Source organism: Lacerta agilis, chromosome 13 (assembly GCF_009819535.1).
Source record: "Lacerta agilis isolate rLacAgi1 chromosome 13, rLacAgi1.pri, whole genome shotgun sequence".
In the NCBI taxonomy this organism is placed as follows: domain Eukaryota; kingdom Metazoa; phylum Chordata; class Lepidosauria; order Squamata; family Lacertidae; genus Lacerta; species Lacerta agilis.
In genome coordinates this window covers 14,797,575-14,811,853 of record NC_046324.1, presented here as the reverse complement: position 1 = coordinate 14,811,853, position 14,279 = coordinate 14,797,575, and the positions used below count along the sequence as shown (strand labels likewise).

Sequence of the window (14,279 nt, the reverse complement as noted above, 5' to 3'; positions counted from 1 at the left end):
AACAGTTTCAGAAATTATATCTTGCAAGGGAAACGTAACTTCTCATAGCAAACCTGATATTCAAAAGAGGAGGAGGAGGAGGAGGAGGAAGGAGAAGAAGTTCACAAAGCATGCCTCTAAAATAAGTTACTTAAAACAACAAGAACATACGCACGTTATTAAGCACATTGTTCCAGGTTCTGCTCTCTGAAACACACTGTTATTAAGCCACATGTGGACTTGTAAATCTGTCCAGCTACTGGACAATTATTTTCTGTTAATTAATGAAGTACAGCAGTCATTCAATTTGCATCTTACTGTTCTGGTTTTATTCCCTCCTAGCTGGAAAGGGTTTAAAAACAGTGGTGACATGCAAGATTTCCTTTGCAAAAGAATTTCACGGCTGTTTAGCTGGATTTTGCCCACACCTCATTTCCTGCAGCAGATCATGGCTTTAATAAACAGTAAGATTTGCAGGAAACAACTCAACTAGGTAAAGGTAAAGGGACACCTGACCATTAGGTCCAGTCGCAGATGACTCTGGAGTTGCAGTGCTCATCTCGCTTTATTGGCCGAGGGAACCGGCGTACAGCTTCCGGGTCATGTGGCCAACATGAATAAGTCACTTCTGGCGAAACCAGAGCAGCGCACCGAAATGCCGTTTACCTTCCTGCCAGAGTGGTACCTATTTATCTACTTGCACTTTGACGTGCTTTCGAACTGCTAGGTTGGCAGGAGCAGGGACTGAGCAACGGGAGCTCACTCCGTTGTGGGGATTTGAACTGCCGACCTTCTGATCGGCAAGCCCTGGGCTCTGTGGTTTAACCCACAGCGCCACCCACATCCCTTAACAACTCAACTACCCGGCACTAAATTCAAAGCCTTTACAGAGTAGAGAACTGCAAATGAGAACCTCCTTCTAAATACCTGCAATTTGTTACAGAAGATCATTACTTCCATTTAAAAACGGGTTTTAAACAAAACTGACATTTTAGCAAGCTAACCCTCTTTTCTAAATATTAACATAGCACCATTACATAGGATTTTTATACTGCTTGTTCAAACATGCTTTATATAAATTATCTTAGTACTGCTTACAATGCTCCAGCATTTGGTTATTTTCTGTATGTTGCAGATGGACAACTCCAGCCAAACTCAGCTTGTTTCAAGTGACTCCATACTGCTTTCCCCATGCCCCACGAATGCATGGAAGTGGAAGTATAATTGGTACTATGTGATTTACAAGGAAGAGCCTCAGGCTCGTGTGCTTCACGCCTCCTTTATGGTGCAGCTAAAAGGAGCTGCATTAGGCGATCAACTGTAGTTTAGTGTTGTGTCTGAACCTTAAACTGTGGTGAATTTTAACTGCAGCTTGCAGAAACAAGCCAGCTTCACAACCCATGGTTTGAATTTTGGCTTCTTTCAACAAACCTTTCACGGGTCTGCCACTGCCTTTGGGCGTAGACCTGAGATGGCAGACTCTGGAGGCGTTGAAAGAGGAAGGAGGAGGGGAGGCTGAGCAAAGCCTGTCTGAGGAAGTCCTTCCTGGGCAGGCGGTAACGCTGGAACAGGAGTCCCAGATGCTTCTTCTCTCCCTGTGGAGGAAGGAATGTTGTTGGAGCCTGGGAAGAGCACAGAGCCTAAGCCTGGGGTGGCTGAACAGGATTCAGAGGAGATGGGTCTGGCATTGTTTCACAGGGCCAGGCAACACCTCTGCCATTGGGAACAGATGTGTGCACACACACACACACGCACACACACACACAATGTAGTGCATCAGGCTAGACATTCTTACAAGGTTAATTTTCGCAATCAAGGCTATAAAGGTTGCTGGCTGTATGTTCAACCTGCTAGGATAACTTTGCCACTCTTGTGAAGTTTTGATCTTGGACTTCTGGTCTTGCTCCTAGCTCAGTTAACCTCTCCATCCCACTTGAAGAAGCTCTGGGACTGAGTTAGCTGTGACCTATCGCTGTACTTGCTTTGTAATAAAGGTATTTCTCATAAACTCAAGTAAGAGCCTCTGCTGTGGTGACTGGGGCAGGAGCCAGGACAAAATCATAGTTAAAATTAATCAGAAATTATTAGGTTTGGATTAGGACATCTGAACGAGCTTTGGTTAATCCCACATGGAAGTGAACACTTCTGAACTCCTTCTTAAGGCCACGCCAAAGAGCAGGAGGAGTGAAGAAACATACAATCATCAGGCTCAATGTAGCTTATCTGTGTAGTAACAAACCATGGTTAAGCATTACATTTGAACCCAGCCAATGAGCTCTCAGGAGTTCAGTTCTTATGAAAGAGAAACAGGATTTATGGGTGTAACTCAAAAAAAACCTAGTGTCAGCTTTGCGTGCGCAATGAGACATTTTAACTTATCCTCCAAATAAATAATTATCTTACTGTAGGACATGCCATATTTTAGTTTGAAAAACATTTGCAATGCAGGCAGTGGTGTTGGGGGGGGGGGGAGAGGTGGGGTTTCAGAAGGCTCATTGTGAAAACACATGCCCTAGCTAAAAAGGGCCTAAAGGAACCTTTTAAATTGTAGACTTTGTCATTATTCCATTTTGAAATGATATCCATTAGATTTAATCCAATAAACCACATAAGTGAGAAATTAAGTGCTCATGTGCAGTTTATGTGATTCACTGGGATTTAAACAAGCTTAAATTCTTGACCTGTGGTCCATGTTTCTAGATTCCAGACCCCATCACACCTTAACTCTCCAGACCGTATAGCCTCAAGGCAGGTCTGATTAAAGGCTGAACGTCCTTCAGATTTGCCATAGAAGCCTAGAGGAACATGCATAATTTGGCACTGTAAGGATCTGATCTTTTAAACCCATTTTATCCTTGAGGGGGATCATAAACAAATCTCAAAGGTGTATAAAAGTATTTCCCCTAACCTGCGCCAGTTCATAAACTCCTCCAATAAAGGGATCAATTCTTCCATTGTGTTGCAAAAACCACTCCCTCTTTTGTTTTATTTTTGTTTAATTTCAGTGGGAAATGGGGCCAATCAGACCTAGAGACGTGGGAGGGAAAACTATTCTCTAATGGAAAACTATCCACTATGATATTTTTCTACTGATTCCCCCCTCCCCTTCTAAGTATGCATCATTAAGAAACAACATATATGGATGGGTCAGATTATCAATAATGCCAAACATTTAACTCTTTGTTTTTTCTTAAATGGAAAGCATATCTGGGACACAGTGTAGAATCAGGGTTTCCCAAACTTGGGTCTCCAGCTGTTTTTGGACCAGAAATCCCACCATCCCTGACCACTGGTCCAGTTAGCTAGGGATAATGGGAGTTGTAGTCCAAGAACAGCTGGAGACCCAAGTATGAGAAACCCTGTTACAAAGGCTTGGAGGAACAGGCCATGATGCACAGTTTTAGGTGGGGAAATATTTACAGATTAGCCATTTGACTATTACATTTGGAATCTGCAGATGTGCACCCTGAGAGACTAGTCACTAGTGGATAGCCCCTGGAAGGCTATTCTCACCACCTTACAGCAGGAGGTAACAATGTGGTCAGTAGAATGGTAATATATTCACCAACCTTCTGCTAATGCAGAGCCCGGGGGGGTGGCCCTCTAGCCCATGAGCCAACTTTAGCCTGCCAAGGGTCCTGATGTGGCGCATAAGACTGTTCCTAGCAAACCTTCCTCTCTTGCGCCACACCTGGCATCCTGTACCAATGTGGCTTCAAGAAAACAACTGGGAGCTTAAAGGGAACTCCCAATTAATCATTTCTTTTCTGGAACAAGGTGCCTTCCCTCCCAGGGCCGGCGCATCCATTTAGGCGAACTAGGCAACTGCCTAGAGCGCCAAAATGGAGGGGGCACTGCTGACATGCCTGCGCCTGCCCACTTCTCTTTGCCTGGCCGACGGCCCGCCCTCCGAAGGCCGAGGCAGGCAGTTGCCGGGCGCGCAGGAGATAGGGGGCAGTTGCCGGGCGCGCAGGAGATGCCCGGAGAAGCCGCTGCCGTTGTAGCTGCTGCTTCCCCCTCCTCCTCTTCATCTCCGCGGTGTTTCCTGGGCCGGCGGCTGCCCCGCGCTTCGACAGCAGCGCCTGCTCCTCGTGGGCCGGAGCCTGCAATGTCCCGCTGAAGGCCGGCCGGCAGCTGGGCTCCATCCAGCATGGGCGCCAAGCGGACCAAAGGCTGCCTGCAGCCCGGCAGCCTGCAGGCTGCCACCTCGGCCGCACGCTGGAGGATGCTGCCATCACCCCCGCCCCCGGCTCCCGCTAAAGCAGGCTTTGGCGAGGGGCAAGCAGCGGCTTCTCCGCTACAGCGGAGAAACCGCTGCTTGCCTCTCCACCCCCCCCCGACCTCACGCTAAAGCAGGCTTTGGCAGGGGGCGGGGCGCCAGAAGATTGGTCTCGCCTAGGGCGCCAGAAGCCCTAGCACCGATCCTGTTCCCTCCATCCACCAGCTGATAGGCAACAGAAGCATGCCTTGCTCCGGGATCAGGAAGGAGTTTGCCTTGAACCTCGCTGCTAGAATTTACTCCTTCCCCCACCTCCCTTTTTGCAGCTGTTTCAATACAAGCCCCTTTATGATCAGGTAGGTCCTTTGGTAAATCTATCTTGCATAGTTTCAACAAAGTAATGCTTTAAATGCTTGGCGATTATTCAATACCCTTATGCCTATCTTTACCCCCCCCCCTTTAACTGGTTAAGTATTTAAGCCCTAGGCTGAGCTGCAAACCACTGCTGCTGATCTGTGACCCAAAATACCACCATCCACAAATCAGCCAATTCTTTCTGCCAGTAGTTACAACTCTTCTAAATATAGACATAGCCTCTCTCTCTCTCTCTCTCTCTCTCTCTCTCTCTCTCTCTCTCTCTTTCCGTTACCACAAAATAAATACCGGTTGCCTTCAAGGAACGGGTAATACACACTGATCGCAAGAGTGATGTTGGGGTGGAGTTGTCAGACAAACCGAAGCTACTGAAATAATAATTTAAAAAAATGAAATTATGCTTCATGCAGAGGAAACTGATAGACGTACAGGCACCCCCAAAATTGACATGCTTTCCCCCATTATTATCATTCATTTTTGTACCCCCGCTTGACACGTTTGAAGTGCATCCAACTGACTGTTGTTGAACAATGCTTGCTGGGCTACACGGAGATTTGGTTCGACTCAAACAGCTCTTCTGGGCTTCTTACACTCTTCTTACGCTTTTTTTTTGGGGGGGGGACACATTAATAAGCACAATGGGAGCTCAGCATGAACCACAATCTGCCACCAAGCCTGCAGCTTTAAAAAGGTCTCTAGTCATCAAGTGTACAATCCATACACTTACTGAAACAAAACCCCTTATATTCTTGCAAAGTGGTGCACAGAGGGCCATTAAGCCACACATTTCTATTAAATCAATAAGACTATGCTGCTATATACGTATAGTAAAGAAAGCACATTCTAAATTCCTGCAATATTTTTTTCAAGGGAAGCAGATGCAACCAAGTCCTGCATTTAATAATGTCCCGATATATTTAGTATGGGCATGGCTGGTCCTGCACACTGAGAGAGCAGTGGGTTTTGCGTGACACAAAGGGGGGAAACATTGCCCATTTTCTCCATCCCTCATCCGCTGCAAAGGAGGATTTGGGTTATAAAACATCCACCATTTATTGATTGGTTTCTTAAGGCAACTTTTAGCCTGCCCTTCATCCCAATGGATTCAGTGAAGGGTACAAACTGAAATGCATACGATCATATAAACCCTCATAAACTCAGTACGATACATTAAATTAGCCATGGGTCACATTTCATATGCCCCATCTGCCTAGTGGGGATTGACCCTGTTACCAGGTGAGCAGCTAGTTATGTCTACTGTGTGAATGGGAGGTGAAATGATGTGATACAATTTTCTACACTGACTGGCAGCAACTTGCCATGGTTTGGGGGCAACTTTCCAAGGAAATGCCAGAGACTGGACCTGAGGCCTTCTGCATGCAGTGCAGATGCTGTGCAATATAATAATAATAATAATTTATTACTTATACCCCGTCCATCAACCTCGGTTTCCCCCGCTACCCTGGGCAGCTTCCAACAAGATATTAAATACACAATAAAACATCAAACATTAAAAACTTCCCTAAACAGGGCTGCCTTCAGATGTCTTCTAAAAGTCAGATACAGTAGTTGTTTATTTTGTTGACAGCTGGTGGGAGGGCGTTCCACAGGACGGGCGCCACTACCGAGAAGGCCCTCTGCCTGGTTCCCTGTAACCTCACTTCTCACAATGAGGGAACCCACCAGAAGGCCCTTGGAGCTGGACCTCAGTGTCTGGGCTGAATGATGGGGGTGGAGACGCTCCTTCAGGGATACTGGGCTGAGGTCGTTGAGGGCTTTCAAGGTCAGCACCAACACTTTGAATTGTGCTCGGAAATGTTGTTGTTGTTGTTGTTCAGTCATTCAATTGTGTCCAACTCTTCGTGACCCCATTGACCAGAGCACGCCAGGCACCCCTATCCTCCACTGCCTCCCACAGTTTGGCCAAACTCATGCCAGTCGCTTCGAGAACACTGTCCAACCATCTCATCCTCTGTCGTCCCCTTCTCCTTGTGCCCTCCATCTTTCCCAACATCAGGGTCTTTTCTAGGGAGTCTTACTGGGAGCCAATGTAGGTCTTTCAGGACCAGTGTTATATGGTCTCGGCAGCCACTCCCAGTCACCAGTCTAGCTGCCACATTCTGAATTAATTGTTTCCGGGTCACCTTCAAGAGTAGCCCCACGTAGAACGCAATGCAGTAGTCCAGCTGCAGTCCAACCATTTGCAGCAACTCAAAAACCTGCACATCCTATTTGATTAGAAAAAACTGTGGCACAAATATATATGCCAGAGCTATACTATCTGTGAACCTGGAAACTGCAGGCAGACCACCAGCTCTGTGTGGCAAGTGGGACCTCTCCTCTCCCCTCCCCACAAAAAAGGTTGCTGTATGGAGTGCTTCTGTTTATTGCTCCAGCCCACCAGAGAGTTATGTGCAATGCAGGCACTGTAAATGACTGCAAATGGTCTGGAGAAGCGTAGGGGGCTTGTCTCTCTTTCCTTTGTTGTCGCCTCTCCCCAACCTGCAATGCATACCCCAGCACATGGGCTGAGAAATGGGGAAGAGAGGTGTTTAATGCCAGGAGTTCCCTGCCTCAGACACTCTCCTCTCCCCTACGGAAGGTCTTGTGGGATCGCAAGCACACCGCCGATTCACAAGCAGCGATGTGCGTTTTGGAAACCTGCTGGTACTTCCAAAGAGTTAAAAAGCCAGCACATTCCAATGTGTGTGTGTGTGGAGGGGGGGGGGAATGAAGTCATTAAATTCTAAAACCAGCAAGACAGATCTCAGGAAATAAAAAAGGACTTATGGGTCATTAGACAGATAAAATCCATCTTAGCCTGGTGCCACATCATTCAACAGAAAGAAATACCAGAGCTTATTCTCATCAAATGCGGTATCGCCAAGCAAAATCTCCAAAATTCTGGAGAAGGGGCTCAGGTGAGACCACAGAGGTAGAAGAAACAGCACCAACACAGTGAGCCTTTTTCTGCCCATGACGGAATGCAATATTGTTCCCTTCCCTTATGATACTCATTAGGGCATCGGCTTTCGGCCATAAACACTTGACTGGTTTGAGGCAAACGTCCAGAGGATCCTCTTGAAACCTTTAAACAACGGGTTGATTTGTGAGATAGCTGCTAAAATAATTTCAAACGTTTCTTTTTCCATATAGAAGAGATCTGATAGAGAGGGAGACTCCCTCTCTATAAGACATCTGGAAAGAAAACTCTGCTGCTTATTGACCTGTAACTGCTTTAGGGAATTGCTTAGAAAAGGGATTTCTAAACTCAAAATGCTTTTAATTTACCAGAAAAATAATAATCACATTTTTATCTGTTTACCTGTATCTTTCATTCTCCCTCCCTCTCTCTCCCCCTCTCTCTCTCACCCGGCTGCATCGCTGCTAGCGTAAAGAGCTTTAAAACTTCCGTGCGGTTTACAAAAAAAAGAAGCACAAATCAATTTTTGTGCTTAAAATTCACACACAACTGTGCTGAGGTTCCACCCACCACCTCCACTTCTCCTTTCCCTCCCCCTCCTACCACTTCCACGCATTCTCTCCCACCAAATCCCAACTCTCCATTTCTCCTGCCTTCGTTTTTCTGCTGCTAATGCAGCACTGGCTATCTTTCTCCCCTCTTCTCTGATGGGAAAAAAATCATTTTTCTCTCCAGAGGGCCCTTCCTCAGAGCAAGGCACTCGGCATGAAGGTGGGCCAGGACAGTGCCTGTAGCATTGCTTTGATTCAGTGGCTAATTCTGTTTAGCAACATCACATTTGTAACTAAATTTTTAAAAGGGATTTCTAGCCATGGAATTTCTGCCAGCAACAAGCACTTTCCCAGGCCACTTCACCCAGAATGGTTTCCTGGTGTAGGACTGTGCGATATCTGGTTTTCAACATTGTGATGTATCACCAGCTAAACATTGCCACATTTTTTTTTCTTTACAGCATTGGACTTTCCTTTCACTTCCAGGCACATCCACAACTGAGCAACCTTTCGGCTTTGGCCCAGCCGCTTCATCAGCTCTGAATCTACTTGTACTTGTCCTCCGCTCTTCCTCAGTAGCATGTAGGACACCTTCCAACCTGAGCTGTCATAACTTTTATATGCCTGTTGTTTTTGACCATGGAGTTTTCTTGGCAGGGATACTGGAGTGGCTTGCTGGTTCCTGCTCCAAGTGGATCATGTTTAGTCAAAACTCTCCACTATGACCTGTCCGTCATGGGTGGCCCAGCACAGCATAGCTCACAGCTTCTCTAAGTTATTCAAGCCCCTTTGCCACGACAAGGCAGTGATGCTTTTGAATTATGGTGCGGGAGGAGACTCTTGAGAGTCCCATGGACTGCAAGAAGATCAAACCTATCCATTCTGAAGGAAATTAGCCCTGAGTGCTCACTGGAAGGACAGATACTGAAGCTGAGGCTCCAATACTTTGGCCACCTCATGAGAAGAGAAGACTCCCTGGAAAACACCCTGATGTTGGGAAAGATTGAGGGCAAAAGGAGAAGGAGGGGACGACAGAGGACAAGATGGTTGGGCAGTGTTCTCGAAGCTACCAACATGAGTCTGACCAAACTGCGGGAGGCAGTGGAAGACAGGAGTGCCTGGCGTGCTCTGGTCCATGAGGTCACGAAGAAGAAGAAGAGTTTGGATTTGATATCCCGCTTTATCACTACCCTAAGGAGTCTCAAAGCAGTTAACATTCACCTTTCCCTTCCTCCCCCACAACAAACACTCTGTGAGGTGAGTGAGGCTGAGAGACTTCAAAGAAGTGTGACTAGCCCAAGGTCACCCAGCAGTTGCATGTGGAGGAGCGGGGAAGTGAACCCGGTTCACCAGATTACGAGACTACTGCTCTTAACTACTACACCACACTGGCTCTTACGAAGAGTCGGACACAACTGAACGACTAAACAACAACAAAACATTGCAATATACCATTATATCACGATGTCTGAAATAAGGGTGGAGCTATGTAGAGGCTTTGGCTGGCTTCATGATTTCTCCTGCATTGTGATTTCTGCTGGCGCCTGCTCTTGTGATTTGCTGCACCCTGCCAGAGGCAGGGGAGAGAAGATCTGGTAGTTAACAGGGGCTGCAGGAATGGAGAGAGGCATTGGCTGGCTTAATGGCTTTTCCCATATTGAGACTTTTGCATAATGCGCACGCACGCACGCACGCACACACACATCATGATCCAAGATATATTGCCAGGTCAAAAATTATGAAACTTTTATCACTATATGGGCTTCAAACCGGTTTTACACAACATATCACCCAACCCCAGGACCGGAGCGTCCATTTAGGCGAACTAGGCAATTGCCTAGGGCACCAAAATGGAGGGGGCGCTGGCCAGGCTTGGGCAGGGGGGCGGGGCGGGGCGGGCTAGCAGCAGCTTCTCCGCTATAGCGGAGAAACTGCTGCTTGCCTCTCCACCACCCCCCACCTCCCGCTAAAGCAGGCTTTGGCGGGGGGCGGGGCGGGCAAGCAGCAGCTTCTCCGTTCAGCAGAGAAACTGCTACTTGCCTCTCCACCACCCCCACCTCCCGCTAAAGCAGGCTTTGGCGGGGAGCGGGCGGTGCCAGAAGGTGGTCTGCCTAGGGCGCCAGAAACCCTAGCACCGGTCCTGCCCAACCCATGTGGGAAGGGATGCCAACTGGGGTCTGCAGAGTGGTCATTGCCACTATCTTTCTCTATCCTGCTCCAGGTAAACTTTTGGGACTTGGGTGGGGGAAGAGCAGGTAGTGGGCGGCAGTGGCTACTCACATTTTTGACATGAGGGCCTTCCTGAAGATGGAAAAATCTGCCCATTTTGGTTTCTCTCCATTTCTCTTTCCCCCCAATATTAAATTCAGATCTTTACAATTCCACATTAGTTGGCATCTTTTGTCCACCTCGTAATTTTAGTGCAAATTTCTCCTGCTATACACATTCTGTATGCAGGTTTGCCTAATATATGTGTTCCTGCAAGTAATTTCACCCACTATAGTGCATTTTGTATGCTCCTTGCACTAACGTAAGCATCTTTATGCACACTTTACCCCAGTAAAGACATTTCGTACATTTTACCTGACTGCAGAACTGCATTGCAAAGAATGGTGAAGTGGAGATTTCAAAGGATGACTGTGTTTCAGTTTGCCCAAGTTTCGCAAAGTTTCAATTTGGCAAGATGCCTTTCAATGCAAACCGAGTGAAATGTGTCCTCCACCCCTAGCTCTGCTCAGGTCGAAAATTGCTCATAGGCAATTAAATAGGGATGTTAGCTTGAACAAATTCCTCTGCATCAAACTTCAACAACGTATCTAGTGCAAATCATATGCACTACCTCTCTTATGGCTTCCTCAGAGCATCCAGAACTATTTTAAATATGAACACTTGTATATGGGGAACGTTCATGGGGCATGAAGGGATGTGAATGAAGGACTTGTTTTCCCTAAGGGCGGGCATACCATAGCTATTGTCAGATTTCTCCAGAGTGTTTGCATTAGGACATTCGCAGAAGAACCGAAACCATGTCAAGAACTCTGGACAACACTCTACAAGGCTTTGTTCAGTTCTTGTTAGCATCAAGAATGGAATATTTTCGGGTTATGTTTTGCCAGTCACTAACACAGGAGAAGAGAGAGAGAGAGCGAGAGACACAGAGAGAGACAGACAGCGAGAGAGGGAGAGAGAGATGGGGAGAGAGAGAAAGAGAGAGAGATGGAGGGGAGGGAGGAGTTCAACCCTAAAAGCTTTCCAAGTAGACAGAACTGATATTGATGCTGATGGGAGTTCCATGCACATAAGGCCTAAGATATTCCACTTTCCCAGAGGTCAGGCAGGTTTTACAACTTATTACACTTTCTTTTTTTAATGTCATCAGTCAAATGCTTGATCATTTCCCCAGAAAATTGGGGGGGGGGGGGGGTTGGCTTGACAACTTACTGGCAGCATTGCCTTTCTAAAAAAGGCTACCAGACTATTAGGCTGACAGTTTGCTTCCTATGTTCAAAGCAGCGACTTTTGCGCTGTTTGACCTCACAATTTCAGCAAAATGTCCACTATTCGGTACTTCACCTATTATGGCTGTGAACCAATTCAGGAACCATGCACATTAACCATAAACTCAGGTGTTGAGTTACGATGGCCAAACGGGTCTAATGAGAAAGCAGAGCAAATTATCAGCATGCTCAGGAAAATCCCAAGGTTTGCAAAAGTTAAAATAATAATTGGGGGGGGGAGGCAGAACCCAAACACAGTCCAATGGCAAGTGCGGGGATGGAAGGGACATAGATGGGAATGGGAGTGGCAGTGGGATGAAGTTTTTGTTGTTGCTGTTTAGTTGTTTAGTCATGTCCAACTCTTCGTGACCCCATGGACCAGGCACTCCTGTCTTCCACTGCCTCCCTCAGTTTGGTCAGACTCATGTTGGTAGCTTCAAGAACACTGTCCAACCATCTCACCCTCTGTCGTCCCCTTCTCCTTGTGCCCTCCATCTTTCCCAACATCAGGGTCTTTTCCAGGGAGTCTTCTCTTCTCATGGCTGGCTGGAAGCCTGAAGAGGAGTACTCCATATCCCAAAGTTTTGTTTCAGGCCCCACTGGTTTTGATTAATTGTGATCTGTATTTGCCTAAACACTTAATTAAGTCAATGCAATTTGAATCTGTTTTGATTTGCAATGTGCTTGAGATGCTGAAGTGGTGCAAGGGGGTTAGAATTACAGTAATACCTCTGGTTATGAACCATCCTCCTTATGCACACTTTGGGTTATGAGCTCCACTAACCCGAAAGCAGATACTCCTGGTTGCGAACTTTGCCCCGGGATGCGAGCGGAAGTCGCGTACCGGAGGCACGCGTGCAGCAAGAGACCCCATTAGCAAAATCGCGCCTCAGGTTAAGAGCGGTTTCGAGTTGAGAACGGACCTCCGGGACGAATTAAGTTCATAACCAGAGGTACCACTGTATCCACTTGTTAAAAGGAAAGGCAATATTTTGTATTTTCTTTTGCAGCTCCTGTTACAGTCAACCGCCAGGACTACAGCAGTATAGTGTTAGAAACTCAGATATAGAAACTAGGCCCCAAGTGGCTCCTTAAACCAAGGTTACAGTCGCCAAAACGGAATGTCAACTTGCCATTTTGGGGCAAGACGGCTCTAAAGTCTTAATTTTTCAACTGATGGACAGACTGTGGTGATTATCAGTTAAACATCCAGCTAGTTCAGATGATAACCTTGAGCTAGGTGAAGAACTTTGGGTCCTAGCTTACTTGTCAACCCTGCCTCTACCTTGTCCTTTGGTCCTAGCTTCTGGCTTGCTCTACAACTTCCTCCTCCTGGCTCCTGGCACACCTCAAGCTTAGCCCTGGCACAATGCCTTGTGGTCATGCTCCTTTGCCGTAGTTACTTGGCAAGACATTCGTAAGAGCTGCAAATGTTATACACACCTCAGCTGATGTGGTATCACTAAGAGAAACTATGTTTTCCCATTCCTTTCACTCTAGGGACCATTTCGCTAAACAACTTCCATATGCTACATGAGCCACACGGGGGTGGGGGGGGGAGGGCAACGTTTTGCTTTTTTTTTTAAAAAAACTATGCACCGCAACAAGACAGTGACAAAGAACGACTTATGTAAAATACGACTTTAGGCACTGTGATGCTTACATGCATTGTAGAGTCACACCTTTCCGCCCAAGGAATGAAATGAAAGGTTTAGGCAGGATTCCATCTCGAAACCCCACTGAAGTGGAATGATGAGGAAACCGTGTAACCGTGGCTTTGATCCAAAGAACATCAAGACCAGTGGGAGTCTGCAATGCGCCGTTTTGTGCCGAGATTCAGAGGGGGATCAGGCCCTCAATAAAGCCGACCATTTTTCAAAGCTTTTGTTTGAAGCCCCCATTCCTGGCAACGTTTAACGTCTCAATAAAATCGCAGCACACTTAGAAACGAGCAAGAAGCTGAGCTTCTTGGTGAGATGCTGTCTCAAGCCAAACTCCAGCTGCTTCCACCTCACAACAGGAGCCTCGGTACTCTCCGGCCTTATATCAGATTGGCTGCCTCCTCTCTGATCTGTAGAAGTTCCTCCTGCCTTGCTACCCGCAGGGCCATGTGCATTCTGTCTGCCCTCTCAGGCAATCCAATGGCTGGGCTGAAGAAGTCCAGTCAGAATAAATTATGCAAATCCAGTCAATAAACTGATTTATGGTCTGTACTCAATCTGCTTCTAAGGGCCAAGTTTCCAAAGAATTCTTTCTTTCTGACTGTCTTTGCAAGTAATTAGGAAACAGACATATCAGAGACTGGAAACAGATCAAGGTTGAAAATGAAGTTATTGCAACTACTTGGGTGAGCAGTTGTCTCGAGGCTAGTAAAAACTGACCACAAAAAACCATTCTTCTTCCACTTTGTGGCAACAACAAAAAAGTGTGTAAGGTAGTAATATTTTTCTTATATAAGTCTGTAACTTTCATGGACAATATCTGCAAGGCTGCAATGTACATTTCCCTCTAAGTGTTTCACATACATTATCTCAGTAAACATCAGGAGAAGCCAGCACAGGAGGGCAATGCCACAGAGCTGCCTTCCGAACGTTTTCATGGCTGCTGCTGACCTGTATGTCTGGTGGCAGGGAAGGGGGGTCATGAGGTCAAGGCTGTGTGGGTGCATGGATAGGAGAACCAGGTTAGCTCCACTGGTGCAGCCACACAGCCCCCAGGCTGCACTGTCCAGGTAA

At 46.8% G+C, this 14,279-nt stretch overlaps 1 protein-coding gene across 2 annotated transcripts in view; it reads right to left on the bottom strand.

Annotated features, from left to right (window-relative positions):
* ADAMTSL3 (ADAMTS like 3) overlaps positions 1-14,279 on the bottom strand; it is a 267,862-nt gene that overhangs the window by 106,772 nt on the left and 146,811 nt on the right. The window lies entirely within an intron of this gene.